Source organism: Chenopodium album, chromosome 15 (genome assembly GCF_948465745.1).
Source record: "Chenopodium album chromosome 15, dcCheAlbu1.1, whole genome shotgun sequence".
Taxonomy (NCBI): Eukaryota; Viridiplantae; Streptophyta; class Magnoliopsida; order Caryophyllales; family Amaranthaceae; genus Chenopodium; species Chenopodium album.
The window spans coordinates 22,621,796-22,626,853 of NC_137848.1; the positions used below are offsets into that span (position 1 = coordinate 22,621,796).

The 5,058-nt window shown below is 40.4% G+C and overlaps 1 non-coding gene across 1 annotated transcript; it reads left to right on the forward strand.

The window, feature by feature from the left end:
* The first annotated feature begins 4,021 nt into the window (after nt 1-4,021).
* Nucleotides 4,022-4,127, forward strand: LOC145583494 (small nucleolar RNA R71). The gene has a single exon (XR_014100137.1). It is a non-coding gene; the product is annotated as a small nucleolar RNA R71 (small nucleolar RNA).
* Nucleotides 4,128-5,058: the final 931 nt, after the last annotated feature.

Sequence of the window (5,058 nt, forward strand, 5' to 3'; positions counted from 1 at the left end):
CCTAGAGGCGCCCATATGGCCCCCGCTTGGATCCGAATGGCACATTTTCAAGACACTAGGCACTTCTTCGTTTGGCACACAACGTCTAAGTAAACCATCGACCCCACGCTTGTATAAGATGGGATCATCCCACACATAATGTCGTGCCTCTCTCTTGAGCTTCTTTCTTTGATTCTTAGAAAAAGAAGGAGGAAACTCCCCACATGCGAGAAAGTTCACTAAATCGGCAAACCATGGGAGTTCCCTTGCCTCAATAGCATACAAGAAATCATCAAGCATTCTATCTTCAATTGGAGAACCATCATCTTGAATTTGAAATTCATCCAAACGAGAAAGATGGTCCGCCACAACATTTTCCGCTCCTCTTTTATCCCTAATCTCAATGTCAAAGGTTTGGAGCTCAAGAACCCACCGAATCAACCTTGGCTTGGACTCTTTCTTAGCAAAAATATACTTGAGAGCCGCATGATCGGTAAAGACAATGGTTTTGGAACCCAATAGATAACAACGGAACTTCTCAAAAGCATGAACTATGGCCGAAAATTCCTTCTCCGTTGTAGTGTAATTCCGTTGAGCTCCATTTAGAGTCTTGGACATATAATAGATCACATGAAGTTTCTTGTCCACTCTTTGACCCAAAACACCTCCTATTTCCGAATCGCTTACATCACACATCAACTCAAATGGTAAATCCCATCTTGGAGCTTGTACAATTGGATTAGAGATTAGAGCTCTCTTCAACTTGTTGAATGCTTCCAAACACTTATCATCGAACACAAAGCCGACATCTTTTTGAAGAAGATCATTAAGAGGCTTTGAAATGAGCGAGAAATCCTTGATGAATCTTCTATAAAACCCGGCATGCCCTAAGAAAGATCTCACTCCCTTTATGTTCACCGAAGGTGGAAGCTTTTTAATGACTTCAATTTTAGCTTTATCCACCTCTATCCCCTTATGAGAGATCTTGTGGCCAAGGACTATGCCTTCCTCCACCATGAAGTGACATTTTTCCCAATTCAAGACCAAGTTCACCTTTTCACACCTTGCAAGACATTTTTCAAGGTTTTCAAGGCATGCCTCAAATGAAACACCTCCTACGGAGAAGTCGTCCATAAAAACCTCCATCTCCTCTTCCAACATATCTCCAAATATACTCATCATGCATCTTTGAAATGCCTCGGGAGCATTGCAAAGGCCGAATGGCATTCTCCTATAACCAAATTTACCATATGGACAAGTGAAGGTTGTTTTCTCTTGGTCATCCGGGTGGATAGGGATTTGGAAAAATCTCGAATAACCATCAAGAAAACAATAGAACTTGTGCCTTGTTAGTCTCTCAAGAATTTGATCAATAAATGGAAGGGGGAAATGATCTTTCTTTGTTGATGTGTTTAGACGTCTATAGTCTGTACACATCCTCCATCCCGTGACCGTCCTCGTTGGAATGAGCTCACCTTTCTTTTTCTCAACGACGATCATACCTCCCTTCTTTGGGACAACGTGAACGGGAGAAACCCACCTAGAACTAGAAATGGGGAATATGATTCCCGCATCCAAAAGTTTGGTGATCTCCTTTTTCACTACCTCTCCCATTTTGGGGTGTAGCTTTCGTTGCCTCTCAATAGAAGATAAAGCACCATCCTCAAGAGTTATATGATGTGTACATAAAAAGGGGCTTATACCTTTGAGGTCATCAATGGTATAACCCAAAGCACTTCGGTGCTTTTTCAAAACACCACACAACTTTTGAGCTTGATGCTCACTCAAAGAAGAGCTAACAATCACGAGAAAAGTGGAGTTGGGTCTTAAAAATTCATACCTAAGGTGTGATGGAAGAGGTTTGAGCTCAACCATTGGAGCACCTTTACCTTCCTTCGATGTTGCTTCTTGCAACGCTTCTTGGCTAGAAATGCTCAAACACATTTTCCCTTCATCATCCTCAAAGCATCCATTAAGCAAATCTTCATACAAACCCATCTCCTTGTTTGGGGTACCTATATTCTCCTTATTTAACAAAACATTCTCAAGAGCATCGTTAGAAGTGAGCAATTGCTCATGCATGGAAGACACAACATGATCGAGAGAATCAATTAACATACAATTTTCTAGAGAAGAACTTGGATATTTCATGATATCATTCAAATCAAATTCTATCACTTCATCCCCTACTTTGAGTGAAATTTTAGCACTTTTTACATCTATCAAAGCATCCGAAGTAGCAAGGAATGGTCTCCCTATAATGATGGGGATATTAGCATCTTCATCCATCTCAAGCACAACTAAATCCACCGGAATAACAAATTTCCCGACCCTTAAAGGAACATCCTCTACCTTACCCTTAGGGAACTTAATTGACCTATCGGCCAATTGCAAAGTGATGTTAGTAGGTAAGAGTTCTCCTAGCTCAAGTCTTTGGTACACCGAGTATGGCATAAGGCTAACACTAGCTCCTAGGTCACACAAGGCATTCTCAATTTGCATTTTATAAATGGCACAAGGGATAGAAAAGTTTCCGGGATCTTTTAGCTTAGGTGGCATCTTGTTCATTATGATAGCACTACAATTCTCGGTCAAGTTCACCGTCTCTACAATCACATGTTCTCCTACCACTCAAAATGTCTTTGAGGAATTTTGCGTAGTTGGGCATTTGGGTGACAACTTCGGTGAATGGTAAAGAGAGGTGAAGTTGCTTAAGCATGTCTATGAATCTTACAAATTGTTCATCTAACTTGTGTCTCATGAATTTTTGTGGATAAGGAAGCTTAGGTTTCACAATCTCTTTCTCCACTCTCACCTCACTAGGTTTCTCAATCTCAACCTCACTCAAAGATGCACCATTTCTCTCATCTTCAACCAACGCCCCTTTTGTGCCCTCTTTAGTCTCACTCATCCTAGGCAAACTCTCCTCAAGGATCTTACCACTTCTTGTGACAATAGCATTAACCGGTTTCTTAGGATCTAGGCCTTGGGAAGGTAAAGAAGAAGGACTAGCATGGTCTTTCAAAGCATTAGCAAGTTGAGAGATTTGGTTTTCAAGCATCTTATTATGAGTCATCATTTCATTAAATTTCTTATCACTTACGGTCATGTAAGTGTTCAACAACTTTGTTTGATTTTCAATGATTTCTTCCAAATTTGTTCTATGTGAAGAAGAAGAGGATTGAATATAGGAATTATCATTTTGGGCATTTGGAGCAAATCCGGGTAGAGGGCCTCTTTGAGAATTGTTTTGAAAATTTGCCTCTACCTTGATTGTTCCAATTACCCCTACTTTGATTTTGACCATAACCTTGATTATGGTTACCACTACCTTTATTATGATTCCCATAACCTTGGTTTTGATTACCATAATTTTGGTTTTTATTTTGGCTACTATAACCTTGATTGTTATAGTTACCTCGAGAACCTTGGTTCCTATAACCACCACCTTGGTTATAGTTGTCAAAATTGCCATGATTGTTGTAATTTCTATTCCATTGACCTCTTTGATTATCAAACCTAGAATCATGGTTATTTGACACATAGTTCACATGCTCATTCACATTTCCATCTTGATCATCACAAACATCCATACATGCATGAGGGCAACTAGAAACATCATGCTCATACGACCCACAATCATCACAAAACAAGCATCCACTAGGCATGTTACTAGAAGAAGGAAGGGATTGAGAATTAGAAGACGTACCTCTCCCCTTAGTTTGGGAGGGAAGACTTGGAACTTGGTAGGTAGCACTTTCCAACTTTGCCTTGATTGTGGACATCTCCTTCCCCAAGTTTGTCATTTGAGAGGATAGATTGTTGATTGCATTTAGATGATCAACCGAGTACACCGAAGAGCTACTCTTGCTAGTTGATTCTCTTTCTCCATCTTGTCAATCTCTATAATACCTCACTACGTCCTCAATTATGTCCACCACTTCCTCTGTTCATGATAGGACCTCCGCCTCCTCCATCTAAATATGATTTTCCTTGAGGGCTAAGACCTCCATAGAAAATTTGAATGATTTGATAGGTTGGAATTCCGTGATGAGGACACTCTCTTTGATACTCCTTGTATCTCTCCCATGCTTCATAGAGGCTCTCATTTGGCTTTTGTTTGAAACCTTGAATCAAAGCTCTAGCTTCCGCCGTTTTCTTTTGAGGATAGAAACGGGATAGAAATTCCTTAGTGACCTGGTCCTATGTCCTTAGAGAATTCGGCTTTACCTCCTTGTCTATCCATTCCAAAGCACGGCCTATGAGAGAAAAGGGAAAGAGCTTGAGGCGGATGAATTCTTGGGAAATTCCGTTCACCTTGATAGTATTGCAATACTTCTCGAACTCCTTGAGATGGTTTAGTGGGCTTTCATGCTTGTCCCCACTAAATTGTCCCCTCTCTATCAAAGTAATCATTGCCGGTCTTATTTCAAAATCATTTGCCCGTATTGTAGGTGGAGCAATCCCACTCTCAAATCTATATGCACCGGGAATCCCCAATTCTTTCAATGCCACTCTCGGATTCTCTCCCATTCTTGCTTGTTCTTCTTGTTGTGGCTCTTCTTCACTTAAAATGCTAGGGCTCAAAGATTGTCTAGCAATTCTCAACCTTGCAATAGTTCTCTCAATTTCCGGATCAAATAGCACTAGTGAATGATCATGTGTTCTATGCCTAAAATCTCAAAAGAAATGGTTAGTAGCACGGCTACAAATGTAGCCTTAAAGAAAATCCTTTTGTATTTTTCAATTAATGGTGAAATAGACTCAACAACTATAACAAAGCACCAATATCATTCCTCGGCAACGGCGCCATTTTTGACACGAGAAAAGTGTAGGTTGTCCTCTACCCTTTCCTAGAGTCAAAGAAAATTTGTAAACACTCGACCAACCTAATACGAGTATAGGGTAAGTCAAGGGTCGAACCCATGGGAATGAATAGATGTAAGCTATAGCCTAGGTCAAGCTACTTCGAAGTTTGCGGAAGATGCGGTTGGTAACTAAGGTATCGAGAAATCTAGATGAATCGAGAAATTCAATATACTAAACACTAGGGATATGGGTTCCACATGCAAGCTCAAT